This window comes from Anomaloglossus baeobatrachus, chromosome 4, assembly GCF_048569485.1.
Source record: "Anomaloglossus baeobatrachus isolate aAnoBae1 chromosome 4, aAnoBae1.hap1, whole genome shotgun sequence".
NCBI classification, from domain to species: Eukaryota; Metazoa; Chordata; class Amphibia; order Anura; family Aromobatidae; genus Anomaloglossus; species Anomaloglossus baeobatrachus.
The window spans coordinates 410,735,595-410,760,464 of NC_134356.1; the positions used below are offsets into that span (position 1 = coordinate 410,735,595).

The 24,870-nt window shown below is 42.4% G+C and overlaps 1 protein-coding gene across 1 annotated transcript in view; it reads right to left on the bottom strand.

The window, feature by feature from the left end:
* The window catches only part of PLXNA4 (plexin A4), a 1,083,593-nt gene that overhangs the window by 515,312 nt on the left and 543,411 nt on the right, over positions 1-24,870 (bottom strand). The gene's annotated exons all lie outside the window — the stretch shown is intronic.

Genomic DNA, 24,870 nt, shown 5'->3' on the forward strand with positions numbered 1-24,870 from the left:
GATAGATAGATAGGTATGTATATATACAGTGATACCTCTGGTCAAAATTATTGTTATTTTGACCAGTTAAGTAAGTCGAAGATGAAATGATCCCTGAAAGGCATAAAGTAAAAGATGACACATTTTCTTTGATTGTAGGCAAAAAGAGTATAGCTTTTCATCTGTTAAAATTTTTAAATTAACAAAAAAAGGAAAATGGGCAGATGCAAAAGTTTCGGTACCCTAGTATGGTTAGTACTTAGTATCAACCCTTTGGTAAGTATCACAGCTTATAAACACTTTTTGTAGCCAGCCAAGAGTCTTTCAATTCTTGTTTGAGGGATTTTCATCCATTCTTCCTTGCAAAGGTCTTCTGTGAAATTCCTTTATTGTCTTGAATGCACTGCTCTTTTGAGGTCTAGCCACAGATTTTCAATGATGTTCAGATCTGGGGGCGTTGAAAAGAGTATGGCTTCTACAAATGGACAATGATCTTAAAAACACGTCAAAATACACTATAGACTACTTCAAAAGGGGCAAGCTGAAGGTTTTACAATGGCCCTCATAGGCCCCTGATCTGACATAAAAGTAAAACACTAATTTTTATCTAAGTTGGTGTTTTAAATAACAGTCAAAAAAAACCTGTAAGAGTGAATACATTTTGTGCAGAATTTAATGCAGAGTGTAACATTTTCCAATTTTAAGGCTAAGCTTCCATGATGAGTACTTTGTGAGCTTTTCGTGTTGCAGAATTTTTACAGCATTTTTACACGTATGTAAATTAGGTTATTAGAGTTTTTCATTGGATTTTTGTGTGTTTTGTTTATCTACATTTTTATCGTATTTTTAATGCTGCATTTTTTTGTCTCTTTTCTTAATATCATACTTTAAATAAATCTATTCTTGAATATTTACTGCTTTTTGATTTTAACAAAATGTTATTGATACAGCCATGTACAGAGTATATGTATTTTGGTGCGTTTGCGCTGTGCAAAAGGGCTAAAAAGGCATGTGTATTTTTTACCTGTGGATTTTCCACATTTAATGCAGTTCTATGGGGAAAATCTTCACATAAAAGTCAACATACCTGCAAGAGAAACTGACATGTAGTGAATGTGGAACATGCACCACAGGTCAGTTTATATTGAGTAGAAAAAAAGCACAATGGGCATGAGATTTCTATAAATCCCATTCAGTTTGCAGGAACTATTGTTGAGGCAGCAAAAACACATATTGTCAAAAAGTCACTAAAAACTCATCATGGGGACACAGCCTGAAGGCTCGTGCAGACAACCGTATTGTCAGTCTGAGAGCTATCAAACAATTGGATCACACTCGGACCTATGATATTCAATGAGGTAGTGCACGTCTGATTTTTTCCTTAGACTGACAAGTGGTCTGAGGAACAAAATTTCAACATTCTTGATTTGCCTCCATGAATCAGATGGCATTTCGCCATTCAAATGTATGGGTGTGTGAAAAAAAAAGATTTGCATTCAGATGACATCTGAGTGTGGCTCTATTTTTGCAGACTGACAGACTGGAGAAGGTGGAGGAACTCTTTGGTTTTATTCTCCACCTCCCGAATTCCACTCTGATCAAACTCTGGTCAATCTCCACTTCATTTTTCTCGATGTGAAAAATACGGTTGTGTGAACCTAAAGCTACTAAATCTGTCTGAAAGTATCTGACCACTCCATCGTTCAGTAAGCCACACTTTTCTGTGCACATTTAATATCTTTCATTGCCAAGTTTAGTTGCAAATATTTACTCAGAAATGGTGTTCACCATCATTTTATTGCGAGTCATATTTTTTCTGGTCCATATAAAGAAACATGGCCTGAAATAAAATGATGGATCACATCAACTCTGTGGTAACTTGCAAACCTTTTTTATGTGCCTATTTCTTATTTTATGATCTAGTAGAGCCTACTTGAAATTTTTGAGATAATATATAGCCTGCAACTAAAACACTGCTGGAAAAAACCCAGTAAGAGTCATCAATAAGAGCAGGATGCCATGAACAGGAATATTTATGGCATTATACATTGATATGAAAGCTGCAGACTCCCGTGGCATGTTAGGACTTCATATATTAGGAATATGTTATGAATAATGATTATCTTTTATTTGCAATCATTTACTGTCTACAACTCACTTCATGTGACAATATTCACACAGGCCTGCTCCAAACAACACCGCATACTGCTTATAGACAAGGAAGTATATAAAATGCAATACCTTGACATTTTTATGAATTAGTCTTTTTCCTAAGAACATTTATCAGCACTTTAGCTGAATGTTGGAGAGTGGGAGTTTTATATAAATGGGAATCACTTATTCCTATAACCACTGAAAATGCCTCTTACTAAATTGACTAGAGTGCTGGGGAAAAACTTAAAAAAATATGTGATGAGAATAAGTGCACTGTGACTGAGGATGGAGCATTGGTTATCTATAAAAGCTTAGAAATTAAAGCTGATGCTTTCAGGGACATATTTTGTGGATTGTTTCATTAGAGGTCACCTTAATAGAAGAGTTCATACAAAGTGGTTGTCCACAAACAGGTTGGCTGGAGGAAAATAACAGAGTTCTGAAGAAAACATCATTGTATGTTTATACTAACAGTATCAGCCATAAATATAATGTAACATAGAATTCTATGACCAAGCTGTTCTTGTCACATTACTACTACAAACTAAAAATGTCTTTTTTCTCTTTTAATGGCCTTCAGCTTCATCTTGAGCCATGGCAACTTGATAGATGAATGCTCTGTAAGTCTAGATATGTCCACCAGGCTCTTCTCTGCATTTTCTTGATTGTATCAAGCCACTGGGTTGCTGGACTTCCACTTCGCCTTGTTCCTTTGATCTTACTGACCATTATGTCCTTCTCCAGTGATTGCTCTCTTCGTATAATGTGTCCAAGATAGGCAAGATATAGCAGGGTGATCCTTTCTTTGAGCGACATGTCTGGCTTGATTTGTTCCAAAATTGGTTTGGGTTTTTTGCCATCTCTGGTATTGATAACATCCTTCTCCAATACCACATTTGAATGACATTGATTCTTCTTCTGTCTTGTTTCTTTATCATCCAGGTTACTTTAAATGTATCTGTTACAAAATCTTCATGTGTAGTGACTTTACAGTAAGCGCTTTTTACCCTTATACTACGGCTGCCCAAGAGCTGCCATTATCAGTCATTCTAGCTCTACAGTCCTGTTGACTAGTGGGACCTTATCTCATCCCACCCTCTTTCCTTTCTTATAGTCAGTAATTGTGATACAATTCTTCCATCTCTACAGTGTCCAATGACATGTTTGACTATAGGGCACTTTACACGCTGTGATCTCGCTAGCGAGATCACTAGCGAGCGTACCCGCCCGCGTCGGTTTGACGTCACGGGCAAATCGCTGCCCGTGGCGCACAACATTGCTTACACCCGTCACACGGATTTACCTTCCCTGAGACGTCGCTGTGGCCTTTCTAAGGGGGCGGTTCACAGTGACGTCAAATGGCAGCCGTCCAATAGAAGTGGAGGGGCGGAGATGAGCGAGCGGAATATCCCGCCCACCTCCTTCCTTCCTCATTGCCGGTGGACGCAAGTAAGGAGATGTTCATCGTTCCTGCGGTGTCACACATAGCGATGTGTGATGTCGCAGGAACAACGAACAACTAGCGGCATGCACCACCAACGATATTATGAAAAGGAGCGTCGTGTCAACGATCAACGATTTTTGACGTTTTTGCGATCGTTGATCGTCGCTCCTAAGTGTCACACGCTGCGATGTCTCTAACGACGCCGGATGTGTGGCACTAACGATGTGACATCGACGATATATCGTTAGCGATGACGCAGCGTGTAAAACACCCTTAAGTCTATGCCTTGTATGATATGAAAGATATGGTCATATTGGTGATCAAACGTTTAATTTGAAATTCAAACATGGGAATCAAATAAAAATATTGCCTACTGGGAAAAGTTACACCTGGGACATGAGGCACAATTTTGGATGGCAGACTGTAAAACTATATAGCATACGAAAGCTGAAAACCACATAAAGTCATAATGACATAAAGTCATGCACCTACTAGAACGGGAACAGACTGGCCCACAGAAGGACAGATGAATCTGTACAGGAGTGGGACCCTAAAAATGTAATTTTTCACAACACACTTAATTCACTGTGTACAGACTAGGGCAACATCTCATCATTCCTTTAGCAAACTACCCAACTTATTATTATATAGCAGCATAGGTAAACTTGTGAATTAAGGTAATGTAATATTTGCATGTACAGTAAGTGAACAATGAGTCCCCAGAGTCAAAGTTACTGGTGAGCTCTTGGAACCCAAGTCCAACACTGGCCTAGACCAATAAAATGTAGGGAAGGGCTCTCAAAGTGAACACAAAGAATTGTCATACTGTCAGGGGCTGTTATTTTGTGCTGTCCCAATACACAGAAAGGAAATAATCATGCGTATAACAAAACGTGTAATTGTAATAATTTTCTGGGAAAAATGCTTCATCTTCTTGAGCAATATCAAGGGTGCCAACACTTCTGGCCATGACTGTATTATCTCTATATTCTCACGTCTGGCTATAAGAGTGTGAAATAAAGCAGTTTTTTTTATTATTACTGCATTTAACATTCTCACTAATTCATTTACGTGACAATATATCATTCAGTAGATTATTTTAATCTGATTACTATTCAACAACAAAAAGACATGATAAGGCAGGCATTAGAATGCTGCTTGAAAGGCCACATATCTGCTATAGAATTCCAGTAGAATGAAACAGTATTTGACTGCACATCAATGGTGAGTGTTTAGCTCATTCACTTCTTGACTTAAGGTCCAGTCACACTAAACAACTTACCAGCGATCCCAACAACGATAGGGATCGCTGGTAAGTTGTTAGGAGGTTGCTGGTGAGATGTCACACTGCGACGCTCCAGCGATCCCACCAGCAACCTGACCTGGCAGGGATCGCTGGAGAGTCGCTACACAAGTTGCTGGTGAGCTCACCAGCAACCAGTGACCAGCCCCCAGCGCCGCGTGGAAGATGCTGCGCTTGGTAACTAAGGTAAATATCGGGTAACCAACCCGATATTTACCTTGGTTACCAGCTCACGCAGCTACACGTGCAGAGAGCAGGGAGCAGCGCACACTGAGCGCTGGCTCCCTGCTCTCCTAGTACAGCACACATCGGGTTAATTACCCAATGTGTGCTGCAGCTACATGTGCAGAGAGCAGGGAGCAGCGCACACCGCTTAGCGCTGGCTCCCTGCTCTCCTAGCTACAGCACACATGGGGTTAATTACCCGATGTGTGCTGCAGCTACATGTGCACATAGCAGGGAGCAGCGCACACTGAGCGCTGGCTCCCTGCTCTCCTACTTACAGCACACATCGGGTTAATTACCCGATGTGTGCTGCAGCTACATGTGCAGAGAGCAGGGAGCAGCACACACCGCTTAGCGCTGGCTCCCTGCTCTCCTAGCTACAGCACACATGGGGTTAATTACCCGATGTGTGCTGCAGCTAAATGTGCACAGAGCAGGGAGCAGCGCACAATGCTTAGCGCTGGCTCCTTGCTCTCCTAGTTACAGCACACATCGGGTTAATTAACCCGATGTGTCCTGCAGCTACATGTGCACAGAGCAGGAGCCGGCACTGACAGTGAGAGCGGCGGAGGCTGGTAACAAAGGTAAATATCGGGTAACCAAGGACAGGGCTTCTTGGTTACCCGATGTTTACTGTGGTTACCAGCCTCCGCAGAAGCCGGCTCCTGCTGCCTGCACATTTAGTTGTTGCTGTCTCGCTGTCACACACAGCGATCTGTGCTTCACAGTGGGACAGCAACAACTAAAAAATGGCCCAGGACATTCAGCAACAACCAACGACCTCACAGCAGGGGCCGGGTTGTTGCTGGATGTCACACACAGCAACATCGCTAGCAACGTCACAAAAGTTGTTCGTTAGCAGCGATGTTGCTAGCGATGTTGCTTAGTGTGACGGGGCCTTTAGATAACCAAAGCTAACTTGCGAAGCTTGCCATTTCCTTTCTCATTAGCTATGTCATGATAAACCATAGCTTCTCTTCCTACAAAACCGAAGACATCGGGAAAAAAGAAGTATTGTTATAAGAGTGACTGAGAATCAGTTATGACTTCCCCTTCCGAGCAATTCAATAAAAGTACAAGTATCTGTACCCCTGCATTCTAACATGTAATGTGTAGAAGCAATAGAGTATAAGGGGTCACTGCTTTCATGAAACATGCAAAATATATTAATATTTACAGCTTTGTCCAAATAATACTACTTGGACTTACTAAGTAGATCAGATTGTCTCTCCAGGAAAGGAGACAAACTCTAGCGCCACCTAATGTTAGTAGCAATCCTAAAAGTCAAAAGTGGCCTTTCAACAAGCCTTTTCATATGACCTAGGATTTATGCCAGATCAGAATCCCAATTCCTAAGTAGATCAGGGAATTTTTATCCCAGATGTGGAAGTTTCATCCTTGTTACAAAATGGCACGGCACTTTGGACATACGGTTTCCACTCCACTCATTCTTTAGAAGGCTGCCTGAAAAGTCAAGCACAGCACTTTTTTCTTTTTAGGGGGGGGGGGAATCTTACATTTTTTTAACCATAGAACATGCATAGAGAAAAAGGTTCAATAATGAAGTAAAAACATACACCCATATTTATGAAGGTTGGAAATTAATGTGTCATCATTAAGGAGGTTGACCACTATTAAGACATCCTCTGCTCAATCACTGTTTTCCCTTTGTAAAATAACAACAGCAATACTCACCTCAAGTGCTGGCAATGTTTCAGTGGTGTCGGCACTACCTCTCCCAGTGCTCACATGACATTGTTATGTCACATGATCCCTGCAACCAATCAGAGGTCACTTCACTTTCTACTCCTTCTAACAAATCGCACACATCTGGAAGAAGCAGGAGTAGCTGCTCTCTGACTTCATCCAGATATATTGGATATGTCCAAAGGAGGGGAGAGTGAAGTAATCACTGTCTGACTGCAGTGATTGTGTGCCATATCACGCGAGACTTGGCAGAGGCAGTGCTGACATTGTTAGATCATTGCTGACACCAGAGACGAGTAAAGGTGTTGTTATTTTACAGAGGGGAAACATTGTGATTGAGGAGGGGTTGTCCTACTGGTGGGAAAACCCTTTAATACATTTGCCCAATCTTAATCCAATCCGGTACGATACATTATTAGAAGCAATTTTAATAAATTTGGCACATATTTAGCTATCTTTTAGATGGGAAATTAAATCTACGACCATGCTTCTACTTAGAACATGCAGAACATAGTTCCTGCAATCTGAATCTGATAATGTCCCATTCCAGTCACTTGATCACTGCTTCATTTCACAGGAATCAGCTGTCAGATGATCAAAGCATGGGACATCATCGCTTCCTGTGTCAGTAGAGACCAATAAAGCTTACTGTGCTGGACCCCGATGTAAGCATAGGTGAGGAAACATGCTTTTATTATCTTTTATACATCCCTTTTTATGATTTTTTTATGTTGAACAAACATTGGAGATTTTAAAATAGCGTTCATATGGTTCATTTAGAGCTTTTTTGCATTAAAGTGCACTTGGAATACGTTGTGTATTTCAAACAATTTTAATACAAGGATCATTGTGATTGGACTTTTACATTTATTGGAGAAGTCACTTGTGTTAGTCCTGCATTTTCCTTAAGGGCTCACTCACACAAGAGTTTAAATGGGACTTTCTCAGATTTTCTCGCACTGCACGCGGACCAATATTATTCAATATTGTAGGCCAGATCTGTGAGTTTTTCCTCAGCTCTAATTGCACTGAGGATAGAATCCCAGCATGGTGCGATTGGCAGCATCTCTCGAATCACACCCACCCATACAAGTCTATGGGTGCGTCTGAAACATTGGACTGCACTCAGATCTCATGCGAGTACAGTGTGATATACACAGAAACAGGCACTGGAGAAGATAAACAAATTAATCATGTTCTCTTCATCTGTGCTCCTATTCTCGCAGGTGAGGGAATCGGAGCATAGTGAATGATACCCGGCTCCCGCTCACAGCAGAGTCTGAGCAGAGTTTCACTAGCATATTACATCTGATACTCTCACATCAAAGGCTTTACCCTAGTGTGACCTTAGCCTAATAGTCATTAAATCCTACAAATCTCCATTGCAAACGTTATTCAATAGGTGCAGCAACTCCAAAAACTATGGAAGAAATGTCCCCAAATGTGCTTCTCATATTGTGTCTCATAGACAAGAACAAGGCATGACCAAAAATTGGCCATTTTTCTACTCTTCACTTCTGAATATGCTAATATGCTGCACTGTGGAGTATTATATTGTACATTAATTAAGTGAAGAATAGCTGAATGGTAATTCAGAATAATATGTGTTACAATCAAGAATCCAATCTAGTGTTAAGTGGATATTTGTAGTGAAACATTTATTAATGATGTTTTGTCTCTTGGCCAGGAAAGTTTAACTATTTCACAATGAAAATAAATGCACAAAGTTTGAATTGTATTTTGAAATTGATATGTATGTCAGCAGTTTGGGGATTTTTGATTCTTGCAAATCGTCTATTTTATACAAAATCAATTGGTAACTCGTTTCTTGGATTCAATTGGATATCGAAAAATAGTGCATATCATTCAGAATCCCTGTTTCTTGTGCAAAATCCAGCTGAATTCTTTATTTCCCTTTCTATCTGAGGTTGTGCCGTCTCTATGTTATAAATCTGTAAATGGCTGGGTTTCTGTAGTTTAATTAAGTTTCATTTGTGAAGGCCTGTAGTATAATATTACTAGGCGTTTCCCCTGGGATAAACGGTATTTATAATTTAATATAATCAGCAATTATTTTAATAACCTTTTTTTCTGAGGCTATTCTCAGTGATTTTGAAATGTACAGTGGGTGAAATAAGTATTAAAGGGAAACTGTCAGCAGTTTTGGGGCCTATAAGCAGCGGCCATCACCAGTGGGCTCTTATATACAGCATTCTAACATGCTGTACATAAGAGCCCAGGCCGCTGTGTAGAACATAAAAAACACTTTATACTACTCACCTAAAACAATTGCTGCGGTGGAGTTGGGCCATATGGGCGTCTGCGTTCTCCGGTGCTGGCGCCTCCTCTTTCGGCCATCTTTGTCATCCTCCTTCTGAAGTTCTGAAGCCTGTGTACATGACACGTCCTATGTCATACACACTCGCCAGTCCCGACTACAATGCAATGCGACTACCATACTTTGATCTGCCCTACTCAGGGCAGACCAAAGTGCACCTGTGCAGGACCTCAATGCCGGCGAGTGTGGATGCCGTAGGACACGTCATGCACCCCGACTTCAGAAGAAGGACGACAAAGATGGACGAAACAGGAAGAGCTGGCACCGGAGAACAAAGATGCTCCTATGACCCAATTCCACCGCAGCAACCGTTTAGGTAAGTATTATAAAGGGATTTTTATGCTCTACACAGTGGCCTGGGCTCTTATATACAGCATTAGAATGCTGTATATAAGAGCCCAAAGGTTGTGGCCGCAGGTTATACCCCCCAAAACTGGTGACAGGTTCCCTTTAAAGTATATATATTTCTAAAGATGCTATTGATATGAATTTCTCACAAGATGTTGTTAACAACCCATCCAATCCACACAGGCAAAGAAATCAAACCATAGATGTCCATAAATGGAGTGATGTGTAATAGTGAGAAATGACACAGGGAAAAAGTAGTGATCACATGAAAAAAGAGAAGTGTAAAAAGCCATGGAAAATCATGATGCCAGCTGAAATTTGTCAGTAATTAGAAAGCAATCCTGCCAGTTAGTGAAATATAATATCAGCTGGTTCAACTCATGGTTTAAAAAAGGTGTCTCATTACCAAGGTGCCACACAAGAGCTTACAAAAGATCTTCGAAATCTTATTGTTACAAAACATACTGATGGCATTGGTTAGAGAACAATTTCCAAACTACTGAAGGTTCTCATGAGCACTGTTGGGGCCATAATTCAGAAGTGGAAAGAACATAATTTCCCCATATACCGGCCACAATCAGGTGCTCCCTGCAAGATTTGAGCAGATAAGTGAAAAGAATTATCAGAACGGTTGTCGAAGAACCACCTGTGGAAAGCTACAGAAAGGCTTGGAATCAGCAGGTATAATTGTTTCAAAGAAAACAATAAGCAATGCACTCGTACCTTGGCCTGTATGGATGCTCACCATACAAGACTAAACTGCTGAACAAAAAGCATGTTCAAGCAAATATAAATTTTGCTCAACAACATTTAGACAAGCTTGTGAAAAACTTGGAGAATATATTTTGGTCATATGAGACCAAAATTGATCTCTTTAGATACCATAATACACAGCATGTTTGGAGGCCAAAAGGCACTGCATATCACCCCCAAAACACCACACCAACAGTGAAGTTTGGAGGTGGGAATATCATTGTACAAGGCTGCTCTTCAGCCTATGGCACTGCAAACTTTATATGATGGAAGGAAGGATGAATGGCGAAATGTGCTAAGAATTCTTCATAAAAATCTACTGATTTCTACCAGTATGATGAAGAAGAAATGAGGCAGGATGCTTAAGCAACACAATGATCCCAAACACCCAGACAAGAAAACTCTCAAATGGTTTCAGAGAAAGAAAAAAAAACTGTTAAAATGGCCAAGCCACTCACCTTACTCTAAAAAGAATTATGGAAGGAACTAAAGCTCAGAGTTCATAGAAGGCGCTCAGAGAACCTTCAGGATTTGAAGAGAGTTTGTGTGGAATAGTGGGCCAAAATTACACCTGAACAATACATGTGACTAGTTTCTCCATACAGGAAGGGGTACTTTGCACACTACGACATCGCAGCTGCGATGTCGGTGGGGTCAAATCAAAAGTGACGCACATCCGACGTCGCTGTTGATATCGCAGTGTTTAAAGCATTTTTGATACGATTAACGAGCGCAAAAGCGTCATAATCGTATCATCATTGTAGTGTCCGACATTTTCATAATTGCGCGGCAGCGACGGTACGATGTTGTTCTTCGTTACTGCGGCAGCACACATCACTGTGTGTGAAGCTGCAGGAGCGAGGAACATCAGCTTACCTGTGTAACCGCGGCTCATGCCGGCTATGCGGAAGGACGGAGGTGGGCGGGATGTTTACGTCCTGCTCATCTCCGCCCCTCCGCTTGTATTGGCCACCTGCCATGTGACGATGTGACGCCGCACAACTCGCCCCCTTAGGCAGGAGGCGGGTCGCCGGCCAGAGCGACGTCGCAGGGCAGGTGAGTGCATGTGAAGCTGCCGTAGTGATAATGCTCGCTACGGCAGCGATCACAAGATATCGCTGCTGCGACGGGGGCGGGTACTATCGCGCTCGGCATCGCAAGCATCGGCATGCGATGTTGTAGTGTGCAAAGTACCCCGAAGTGTCTTGAAGCTGTCTTAACCAACAAAATACATCTCAGTAAGCATGTTCAATACTTTTTCCTTGTGTCATTATTACACATTGCTAAATTTATGGATATTTTTGGTTTCATTTCTTTACCTGTGTGGATTGGATGGGTTGTTATCGACATCTAGTGAGAAATTCTAAGCAACTTTACAAATATACTTACTTAACAACTTGTTGATGTGTACTCATTTCACGAGCTGTAATTCTTGATTTTATATAACATTAAGGATTTATTTTCTACGTGACCTTTTTCTCGTGGCTCAACAAATCCTGAGATGAGTGGCAGAAATGACAGTTTGAAAAAAAAGAAAAGATATTGCGAAAGTCAGGAGCTGTTTATGCTATATGTGGCTACCAGTGGTTGCAATGTGAGTTGTACTGAGTTTTTTTGTGATGATAATAATAGCACTTTACGATTAAGAGGGGGCATGTAACTCATAGTTGAACAGTTGCAGGAGGAGTGAAGACCCTGCTCACAAGATTACAAGCTATATTTTGAGTTTTTATACTGAGAAATTTGAGTCGTATTGAAATAATGATTTTTTTGTGTTTCCCTCCTTTTATCTCTTTGCATGGTTAATCTATATAGTGCCAGAATTGTGAATTATATTCTCATTAGCAAGGCAGTGAATTAGAAGAAACAAGGGAAGCCATGAACTGCAAGGTTGATAGATATACCTGTCATTAAACGTGGCTACATTTACATAACCACTGTGGCACCAGTTATGGATTGCCTCACTGTATCATCACCATGGAGCAAGAGTTTATATGGGATTGCCTATTAATCATGACACCATGTTGACATCTTCAGCAAAATGATCAAATATTAGATCAATGGAAGATAAAGGAAAAAGTAATGTTAAAATCAATATATAAAACCAAAATCAAAGCATACTAGAACCGAACACAAGTACGTGAGCTTATTCTAGAGTATTTCAGATGCCAACTAAAGCACTTTATGAACACAAAAAGGAAATAATTAATAAATATGTAAAATGTCAATTATTCAGCTTTTAAGAATCAAAGGGCTTTTCTCATGTATGTTAATAGGTAAAATTACAAGGTGCTTGTAAAAAATAAACCACCTTGCAATTTTTTAATTGTTCATTAAAATCCTTTACAGTCTCAAGAAGAAAGTGATTGTTAATTTTATTCATCGCGGCTAGTTGCCTTGATTGCTGGCCACCATTGCGGTGTAGAAGAGGTGACCAGTACATTCCAGTACAGCTTTTAAGTGCTGCTTTGAAGCTGACCGAATAGTTAAAGTACACTGTTAGCTCCTGATCCAGGCCAGCTTCATTGCCACTGTGTTTCTCTAAGGCTGCAGAGGTAAGACTTCTTCAAAAACATGAAGTGCTAGGCGAGCTGGTGAGGCTAGGACCCATAGAGGCACAACCATACGCGCAAAACGGTAGCCATTGTCCTTGTGCTCTCCGGATCCTCCCCTTCCCTTCTGTTCTGCTTTTATCAGATGAAATAAAGGATTGACTTCCTGAAGATTTCGGGTGAGTGCTGACCTTTCTTCCTTGGTCTGCTGCTGTGTATACTTCTTCAAAAACAGCATTTGAGGGTGCAAACCTTGGGACAGCGCTGCAGTGATTCCATTGGTGCAAAATGTGACTCAAGCAGGAGCACCGGAAACCGGAAGTCACTAGAGCAGTGTGATTCTGCAGAAGAAGAGACAACCCCTTTAAGCAGCAATGTCCACAAAACATTGCCAACAGAAGTAGTCTTTTACAGATCTTAAAACACCACTCCAGCATGTTTCTTTTTTTCAGCGCTGGAGTGGTGTTATTAAGCTAAGGTCCCTGCACTTAGTAATATACTCACCCTCTGGTGTCTTCACCTTTTACTGATAAAAAATAGCAAAGGGATTGCCAGCTTACCGCTAGTAAGTATACCAAATGTACGCTGTATCCAGGGGTGGGATTCAGCCGGTTCTGTCCGGTTCTGGAGAACCGGTTGTTAAAATAGCACCCGGTTCCCAGAACCGGCAAGAAACAGCTCCAGCGATCCGGTTCCCTGTATTAATTTGTGTTAGTGTCTCTTTAAGACACTAGCACAAATGAATCTCTGTACCTCCGCGCCGCACTTCCGGGTACAGTGGAGCCTGTCTGCTCTCTGACCCAGCGTGCAGCGACGTGCTGATGCTACAGAGGTCACGGCAGTGTGGGGAGGGAGCTCCTCCTCCTGCCGTCTGTCAGCGTCAGTGTCCTTGTGACTGCAGAGAGCCGCGAAGGAGGACAGAAGACATAGAAGCAGCCGCCGGTGTTTGGAGCAAGGTAAGCGCTCATAGAGCCGAAGATGCAGGGAGAGGGGCCGCATAAAGATGGCAGTTATATGGGGAGAGGAGGCTGCATAAAGATGGCAGCTATATGGGGAGACGAACTGCATAAAGATGGCAGCTATATGGGGAGACAAGCTGCATAAAGATGGCAGCTATATGGGGAGACGAACTGCATAAAGATGGCAGATATATGGGGAGACGAGCTGCATAAAGATAGCAGCTATATGGGGAGACGAGCTGCATAAAGATGGCAGCTATATGGGGAGACGAGCTGCATAAAGATAGCAGCTATATGGGGAGATGAGCTGCATAAAGATGGCAGCTATATGGGGAGACGAGTTGCATAAAGATGGCAGCTATATGGGGAGACGAGCTGCAATAAGATGGCAGCTATATGGGGAGACGAGCTGCATAAAGATGGCAGCTATATGGGGAGACGAGCTGCATAAATATGGCAGCTATATGGAGAGACGAGCTGCATAAAGAAAGCAGCTATATGGGGAGACAAGCTGCATAAAGATGGCAGCTATATGGGGAGACGAGCTGCATAAAGATGGCAGCTATATGGGGAGACGAGCTGCATAAAGATGGCAGCTATATGGGGAGACGAGCTGCATAAAGATAGCAGCTATATGGGGAGATGAGCTGCATAGAGATGGCAGCTATATGGGGAGACGAGCTGCATAAAGATAGCAGCTATATGGGGAGATGAGCTGCATAGAGATGGCAGCTATATGGGGAGACGAGCTGCATAAATATGGCAGCTATATGGGAAGACGAGCTGCATAAAGAAGGCAGCTATATGGGGAGACGAGCTGCATTAAGATGGCAGCTATATGGGGAGACGAGCTGCATAAAGATGGCAGCTATATGGGGAGACGAGCTGCATAAATATGGCAGCTATATGGGGAGACGAGCTGCATAAAGATGGCAGCTATATGGGGAGACGAGCTGCATAAAGATGGCAGCTATATGGGGAGACGAGCTGCATAAAGATGGCAGCTATATGGGGAGACGAGCTGCATAAAGATGGCAGCTATATGGGGAGAGGAGGCTGCATAGATGGGAGCTATATGGGAAAAGGAGCACATGGGATAAGATCTGCTGGGAAAAGAAGCCATGATGGGATGGGATCTGTAGGGGGAAAGGAGCCACATGGGATGAAATCTGTAGGGGGAAAGGGGCCATAATAGGATGGTATCTGTAGGGGGAAAGGGGCCATAATGGGATGGGATCTGTAGGGGGAAAGGAGCCACATGGGATGAAATCTGTAGGGGGAAAGGGGCCATAATAGGATGGTATCTGTAGGGGGAAAGGGGCCATAATGGGATGGGATCTGTAGGGGAAAAGGGGCCATGATGGGATGGGATCTGTAGGGGAAAGGAGCCACATGGGATGAGATCTGTATGGGGAAGGTTGTCCATTCCAATTTTAGCAGGGCTCCTTTAGTAATAATTTTTAAAAATTGTAGAACAACCGTTTAATACAATATGACTGATAGTGACTGGAACATCTGGTGCTGGACAGGAAAGTGAAGGTAGAGGAGGGGAAGAAGGGGAAAGAGATTATACTTTAAATTGCTTGTATTTTTTGGTTGAGGTTAAGTGCGTGAAAATGGGTGTGGCTAATAAAATGGGTGTGGTTACAGAATGGGTGTGGTTTTCAACTGGGCGGGGTTTACAGAGAACCTGTTATAAAAATTTGAATCCCACCCCTGGCTGTATCCACACTTGGAGCTCTGCGTCGGATCAAAAGCAGGAGCTGATCGCACATGATATTCATGGAAAAAAACAGAAGAAATCCAGAGAGCAAGTGGAAGGTTAAACATTTTTTGTTGCTGATTCTTTATTAAAAAAAAATGCATTAAATGTATCAGCATACAACAATTATGACTATGAAGAAGGCATAGCCCAAACGTGTCTCCTGTTCTGAAGACCATCTACTGCCTTTGCCAAACTGCATAATTGTTATACGTTGATACATTTTTAATGCATATTTTTTAGTAAATAATAAAAAAAAAAAAAAATTTTTAAACTTCCACTTGCTTGCTGGATTTCTTCTGTTTTTTCCTTCACCTTTTACTAATGTCACTCTGGTCCCACGACGCTATCAAATGATCGCAACTTCTGACTAGCCGGAAGCCAGAAATTACGTCACAAACTCTAAATGCAAGTCTATTAGAGCCAGAACGAAGCTATCATAGACTTGTATTGAAGATTGACCTCTGACTCGTTCCATGATATACTGGATCCAACGGACAGGTCACAAACTACTGGAGACTGTCAAAACCGCCCCGATAACAGATAAAGACACCAGAGGGTGAGAATAAGATTATGGGCAGGGGACGTAGATTCCACCACCCCAGTGGTGAGATAATAAAAAACAACTAAAAATAAACTGTATTGTCTTTTATTGACACATGGGGTAAATATTTTTCATGAGTTAATGGCTTTTTTTTTTGTCTGTGAAGTATCCTATGTGTTAGTACAGATGCATTGCGGTAAATTCAGTAAAACTGAAGTGGATGAGCTCATTTTAATCCTGTGAATGGCACATCCTACGTCATCCATTGAGTAAACCCTATGTAGAAGGTATGGGGCAGCAATAATCTTGTCTGGATGAAATCCCAATATCACAATAGTAACAGCAGATCAAAAATTTTAGTTATTTGGAAGAGAGAATTTTCATGTAATCAAACCAAATAGCAAAAATAACGGTTATGCTACAAAAAACATACATACAATACAAAAAATAATATTGGTGCACAAATTGGGTACAACCCCCGACAGCAAGGAGATTAAGTGCTTTATGGTTTTATTGTATTGTTAATCCTGTACCAACAATCTGTATTTGACATCACAAAAATGACTGCTTTTGAAAGCTAATACCTTTTTTAGCAATAATCGCTCTGCGGCATTATTATCGGGGTTTTTTGTGTATTCGACCCCCCTCCTCGGGACTCGAACCGACAACCTCCGCATTATTGTCTAACTATACACAAACTGTTCTAATACAGCATAATATGCACATTTATATTGTAAATGCACACAAATAATACAAACACCATGGACAATGCACTAACCATTGCTCTGTAATGTGTAATGCGGCAAACTCGGTGTAGAAATAATTTGATCACTGTATGTGTAGCAGAGCTGGGCTCATCACATCCTTATATTGAAACAATTATCTTCAATAGAAGCTGCTGCTGTTTCCCCCAGGTAAAATGGAAGAGAATAGAACAAAGCCAGAAATAGCGCAACCTGTTCCTTATAGTCTGGAGCGACACTGATTGTCCTAATAATGCCACTTTTGTAATGTGTATCTTGATTCTCTTACTTTCTCCCTATGTATACACGCATGAATCACCTTCCTGAAAGTACATTTAAATAGACAACACAGTGAATTGTTCCTTCCATTACTGCCATTTCTGTGAATATAGTGCACGGCCGTGCATAACAAAAGAATAAAGCTTTGCTCCTCCGTCTAACCTGTAAGAAGCGTGCATGGTATTGTATAGATACAACAATAGCGAGCGCAAGCTGCCAATGATATCTCCCCCCAGGGCATTTGGCTTATTTTCCAAAACAAAACATAAAAAAACCCCTCTCTCTATTTTGTGGTTCTTTCACATTACATAATGTTAACTGAAAATCAATAAAAATCATACACGATGCATTGGGTTTCTTGCACCTCAGACATTTACGGGGTTAAATTTCCAATCAATAAAAAGGCTGAATTTAGCATCTAGGCTTGCGGTGGCGAGGACTTCTAGACACAATACCGGGTTAGTTTTCCTGCAGTCAAATGTCTGGGAGATGTGAGCAGGGTATTATGTTCTCAAATGTTTAGAAAGCAAACAGTATATGGTAACATTGTGCACAAGAACTAGCACTCTATGGAAAGGGTCTCCAGATGGCAGGGTAACTTAGAATGAATGGCATTACTGATGAGTCCCACTCTGTGCACCGCCAAACGGACAGTGAAATTTGGTAATAAGAAAATGCTCGATGCCCCTGCTCCTGCTCAGATATTAGTAACTTTAGGATGAATGTTCACAGACATAGAGTACACTGTCCACAACACTCAAATCTCTAGTGGGTACGTCTAAAAATCAAAGCTATTTCCAATCCAATTCTGCAGAGAATCAAGTCCAATCCAAACGTACTTTGCATTACGTGTCATATTAGGGCAGGCTGTGCTTTTAGGACGGTATATACCTATCGGGTTTCCCTAAAAGTAAGCCCTACCCCAAAAATAAGCCATAGCAGGAATTTTCAGCATTTTTGGCTTAAGTATAAGCCCTACCCTGAAAATAAACCCTAGTCACGGTTCAATAATGAAGTGTCCATGCAGCTAAGAAAGTAAAAAAATACTGCAGGACACTTCATTATAGAAAGTAGACACCCCCAGGAGAGAGAAGAAAAATGACACAAGACCCCGCAATCATACTGACCAGACGCCGAATGGGAGGACCTGCAGTGGAATACATCAAGGACCTGCGGTGGAACACACACTCATATCAGATCACACGCGCACACACATCAGATCACACACACACACACACACCACATCAGATCGCCCACACAAGCACACATCAGATCACACACACACATCAGTTCGCACACACAAGCACACATGAGATCACACACGCACACATCAGATCACACACACACACACATCAGTTCGCACACACAAGCACGCATGAGATCACACACGCAAACACATTGATGCATTCCACCGCAGGTCCTCTATGCATTCCACCACAGGTCCTCGCACTCCAATGCACGGCGTCCCAGGTAAGTAATTTGATTCATAAAAGGTGTTGTCCCATCTGAGACCTTTATGACATGTTGATATGTTATATCTGATAACTACAGTTTCCATGACTGGGACCCTCATTTATTGAAATGAAAGGGTGTCCGTGTGGTCTAAGCAGCGGAGAGGCAGCTGCATATTGGGACCCTGTCTCCTGGAGCGAGAACCACATATTTTTGACATTTATGCTATGAATACGCAATAAATGTTCAAGATGGGAAACCCCGTTCAGAGTGAAATTTTAACTTTCTTTCCATATGAAGAGGACGACTCCTTTAAGGTGCTGTTTGTGATTGATATCGAAGAGCATTTTACCTTTACCTTGAACACAATGTATACAGTGACTGATAAAGCAGAAGGTGGCATGAATGCTTAGATTTGTCATCCATAAACAAAACTACATGGACTTACAGGACATAGCAGTCGTTGCAGGCGCTGTTCACATAGTAAGGTGCTGAAACTATTTCTTTAGTACACCTACATGAAAAAGAAATTGCCATGTGCAGAAGCGTTATTTACTGGCACACATAGAGTTAATCTGCAGGTAAATAAAATGCTGAGTGGCCGCCTTATTCAATGTGCAAGGAGCAAATTAACCAATATCATCCTGTGAGCTGCTCTCTTTCAATAATAGGGGTGTGCACAGACCGACAGTCACTGCTCACTATACTGTGGGTGGCAGCGGAAATCACTCCCAAGTGGAGAGGAGCGAACCTGAAATGTAAAGTTCAGTGATCGTACCGAAAACAGACTTTACAAAAAAATCAGTGTCTGAATTCAGCATTCAGGTGCTTTATGTATGCAAACCACTCACTCAAGTGAGCATCGCTGTGTGCGGGTACACTCGGTGCTCAGCTCAGTGCGAGCCACTTGCAGTGTTTGAACAACTCGCACTGGGGGTAATAACAGCAATATCAGGTGGAGTGTGTACAAAAAAAAAAAATGGGAAATGCCTGCCCTCTCTCCCCCGGAAGTGATCTGTTTATGGCTGGCTGTATGAAGGCGGAGACTGAACTGCCCAATCAGTACATCCATTGGGGTTCAGGTCAAAAGAATTTTATCTAAAGTTCGGCTGACTGAACCCAGTTAACTCAAACTTCAGTGGGTCCACTCATCTCTACTCCCAAGCACTTTGATTGACAGCCTGCTGTACACAAATGCACTGCAGAGCGAGCTGTCAATCAAAGTAATGGTTACAGCAATCTCTCACGGTACAGTAAGTGGTGATTGTAATCACTTTGGGCATGCTTCTGACTCAAAGCAAACAGATCCCTGGATTGCCAGCCACTTTTACCCCCAGAGATGCCAAGATTTGAGGTTCAAATATTACTTGTGTCAGTGTAGCAGTGGTATGCAGGCTCAACTACCACTTCATTAACTTCTACAGGACTAACAATTTGGTTACCTCAGTCCCATCTGAGTACTGTATTTTTCGGATTGTAAAATGCACTATTCCACCCAAAATTTTAGGAGGAAAATTAGGGGTGCATCTTACAATATGAATGTAGCTTACCGGGAGGTGAAGAATGGGTGCTGTTCTGGCTGCGGGGGCTGTGCTGGCAGCTAGGGTCAATGCTGGCAGGGGGTCTGCGCTGATGGCAAGGACCAGTGCTAGCTGCGTGGAGCAAGTCGATGCGGCGGATGTTCCAGTTGCTTTGTTGGCGGTGCGGGCTTCAAAGAAATGGTGCCTGTAATCGGCACATGCGCAGATGGAGCTTTTGGCTCAAAATGTCATCTGCACATGCGCCACCTGTGTCCTATTAATCTCTCAGCAGCGGATTAAGGAAAACGGCACCAGGGGGTGGCGTGTGCGCAGATGAGATTTTGGCTTGTCATTGACCTGAGAGCTCAATCTGCGCACGCGCCACCTCCGGGTGCCATTTCTGTGAAACCTGCACCTCCGACAGAGCATCTAGGAGTGGGACACCCGCCACACCCACCGCCCTGTTCCACATGGCCCCTGCAGCCAGGACAGACACCGCAGCCATGACAGACCCCCCACAACCAGCAGAGACCCTACAGCCAGCACGGCCCTCACAGCCAGGACAGCCCCCACTGCAGCGCCTGCAGCATTGCCCTACTCCAGCACCATCCCTGCCTCCTGTGACCCGCTCTACCACCGCTGGCGCCCCCCCTTCAGTAAGACACCACCGGAGTATAGGATGGACTTTTATTTTTTACTTTTTTTTCTAAATTTGGGGTGCGTCTTATAATCTGGAGCGTCTTATAAAACGAAAAATAAGGTAAGTACAGCAGTGGGCTAGAATGTACACAAGCACTAGATGAACCCAGGGGACTTTGCTATCTGGAATAGTAGGGGTCCAAAAGACCACACTTTAATATATTGCTATTTGGTGATACTCAATGCATCAGCTACTTGGTTTAGGATGTCAAATGAGATGTCCTGCAAAAGTTTAAAAAAAAAATCAATGAGCAAAATATTGAACTAAATTAATATCCTTCACATGCTTAACACCAATGCCTCATCCATTAAGTATTTAGCTTTTTTACTCTGTATAAAATTTTACCTTTGATGAAATTAAAAAAAAAATCAGAATTGGCAATTAATAACACATATTAATTCAGGAGACATAGTAATAGTGTTTTAAGTAGCAAGTTATTCCAAAAGTGACTTCATTTGTGTGAGCTTTTAGCCATTCCCATTGTCCTAGCCTTTTCATAAAGAAGTGTTCCTATCAATTAAAATTCAATGTGCTAATAAAATGAAAAGCCGTGCCTGAAATCAATACGCATTAGGACATTCCTCTGAATGGGATGGAAACGCTGTAGCATAATTATTAGATTTTGCCTCTACAAGATTAATCAGGCATATCTTATCACACCGTGACCATTCAATATGATAAATCAATCCTGCAGGGCCCCTTATGATGGCTCTCTGAGGGCAAATAAAAAAGGTGAAGAGGGGAATTTTCTGCTGAGAATCAGGATTATCTCATCCTAAAACGTGCGAGGAGATAATTGTCTGTCAGGAAAAGAGAAATACGGAGGCTTGTGATATACCGGGTTCAAGTCAAATTGGTGCTAAGTAGTTGTGATGTCTATAAAGTCACAAACATGCTATAATATCAAGGGTGTCAATCTTAACGTTGTTGGAAAAGTACGGCTGGTAATGACTACATGAAGAAAATACATGGCACACAATCAAAGAAGCAAAAAAATGGAACATTTGACAATGTTAACATTTAATATAGCCCTAACCTGCTGTCAACTAAAAAGCTGATGTAGCACATATGAAACGTATTGTATAATAAACCACTAAACCGGTGATCTATTTCATATTGCCCAAACCATGGGCAGCAAGGATCAGAGACCGGCTTCACTAATGCAGCCAAGTATAGATTTTTCTGAAATAATTTGGAAAATATACTTATATCTGTCCAAAAACCATAGCTGGAGACTTGACAAGTTAGGACCTGCCCCTGTCCGGCTCTTTCCAGCAATGCTGCAGATGATTGACAGGTCTCTCGCTCATGTGTACATAACATCAGACCTGTCAATCACATTTAGCAGCTCTGGGAAGTGCTGGCCAGAGTTGTTTGAAGTATACTTTTTTTTTCCTGAGTGTTTCAGAAAAATATATGCCAAGCTGCAGTTGTGTAGCCAGGATCTGATTCATGCTGCCCACAGTTTGGGCCGCATGAATCAGAGAACAGGTTTTCTTTAAAGGGTATAGTGATTAGTGATGACTCATGAGTGAATGTGCTCTGCTCAATAAGCAATCAAGCATCATGATGCTCCGGTACTTGGCCAAGTATTGCGGGTGCTCAGATGTGTTGTCCGTGAAACAATAACACAAAGAGCTGACTCCCTTCACTGATTGATGATAGATGGCACCCTAGTGTGAGCCATTTGCAGTGTCTGAATGATTCCCTGAAGGGGGTGAAAAGAACGTTTACGGATGTCGCGTGTCACAAAAGAAAACTAAAGCAAAATGGATGAGGGCAGAGAACCGAACTGCCCAACTATTGACTTCCATTATGCTCATTACTCGAGTTGAGCCCTTTCAGAGCATCTGACCTGCTCGACTCTAGGACCGAGTACCCGAGCATTTTAGTGCTTGTCCATCACTAGTAATGATGTGTAGACCTATCTCCAATTGCCAGCAGAGATTCACAGTCAATGAATTCTAAAATTTAGCTTATTCATCTACCTTTTTTTTTATAAATCTTTTCTATGTTGTTAAAAAATATAATATTATTTATGTTTTTGTTTCAAAACGCTGAAAAGCAAGTCACTTCTTGTTTAGCATTATCGCCTTTTAGCATTTGCTTCTGTGGTTTAAGCCTACAATAAAATTTACTTGAGTCTGGTTTTAGCATCTTTTTTTGAAGTATTCTCCCACTAACAAATGCTGGAGTTAATTACTTGTGTACCGCCCCCGTGTCAGCAGCCAGAGCTGCTCGGATCCGGATTTGCGGTGGCTCGAGGGCTCTCCGGACCCGGGGGTCGTGTGACCACTCAAAATAAAAGAGGGGGGTATTTACAGGAGACTGTATGTTTAAAGTTCGTGATGCCACCCACGGTGTGTAGTAAGGTGGAGTACCACCGCTGCTGTTGGGAGCACCCGGTGGCGAAAGAATGGCAGCCAGGTGTTTAACCCCTCCGTGGGTAGGGGGAATGCCCCGGGGCTTTGTGATGATGGCGGAAAATACCGTTGGGGAGGTAAGGGTCACTGCGTACTCACTCAGTCCAATAACGCTGACACCGACAACTTGTAAACCAAAGTTCTGAGCACCGCTGCAGCAGGGAGGGAGCACGCCTGGATCCCATGCCCGTTGGTGTTGCTTGTTAGCCTGTGACCTTTTCCTTGGCACCTGTCTACTGATTGGCCCCTGTAGTATAAAACTAGTTGGGTCATGCTCACCAGTGTGGCTAACTGGGTGAGCTTGCTCTCAGGGTTCACGCTTGGGATTTTCTGCACTGCGGATTGGGAAAGTCCTATTGCCCTCGTTGCGCTAGTACCCCGATTTTGGAGTGGGTGGAAAACGAATCTTGAAGGCTCCATCCTCCTCAGGTGAATTACCAGGATGCTTGAAGCTACTTCCGGGCCTAGGGTCCACGTACCCTGTCGTGCCCTGGCCCCTGCCCGGAGATGGCACAAGGCCGCCAGCTGCCCTCCTTGACAGTCTGTGTTCCTTGTCATGATACCCTGCGACCGGGGTTCCAGCTCCTACCAGGTACAGACCAATGTCTGCCACCTAGTACACGAGGAGCCCAGCTCCTGACCTCCTCTCCCTTTCACCTCCAACACTACACAACTACTGTCTCCTGACACTCCTGACCCTCCCTAACCAACCCCCCAAGTGGGCAGCTCTATTCCCTTCAGGCTACCTATTGGTGTGTCTGGTGGGTGTGGTGCAGAGTGTTCCTAGGATTTTGATTAGCTTGTTCTTAGCAACACCAAAGGTCGGGGACCCGTAACCAAGGAGGAGGTGGATATCATGCAGAAGGGCAGATTGCACAATACCCTGTGACGACCTGATAGGCCAGGGCGTCACAATTCACATTTTTGATATTGTGTATAAAAAAAATAGATTGAAACAGGGATGATGACAATCTCCTTACAGAGTTGTGGAATATGTAAGCACTACATACCCGCTACATACCGTAAGCATTGGGAAGTAAATAAATACCTATTATTAAAAGGTTAATATAGCAATATGAGTCATCCATTTACAATATCTATTTTGAAATCAACTTCAGGACACAAAGAATTTCTCAAATTTTACTAACACCCATGCTCACGTGACTGTAATTGTGCGATATGCCCAGAACCTGACTAGTAGGTGCGGCCTCACTCAATTCAAATGTATTGAGCGAGGCTGCATCAACTAGGGGTCTGCACTTACTAGTCAGACGTGCGTGCCCACTGAATACAATTGTAAAGATTGACACCACATCCACTAGTCAGGTTCTGGCCGAGAACATGCATATCACAAAACTGCGGTTATATAGCTGCTATTCCCGTCTCAGAAACTGTTGAAGCCTCACAGCACAAAGTTTATGCAGTGGGAGGATTCAGAAGTCTACAGTCACAAGGAGTGACTGCAGACTTATCATTTTAAACCGAACAACCTTTTTTTGTCAAAAATAAAGATGTACGGCCTGATTAAGCAAAGCTTTTACACCAGAATTCTGGTGTAAAAAACTTTGAAAGGTTGCAAAATGTTTTGCTAAAAACAAGCTGGGAAGATAAGCAAATGGTAATAGAAATTCCCTTGACTTTTTTTTAACATTAGAACTACTAATCTAGGTCACTGAAAACACTTT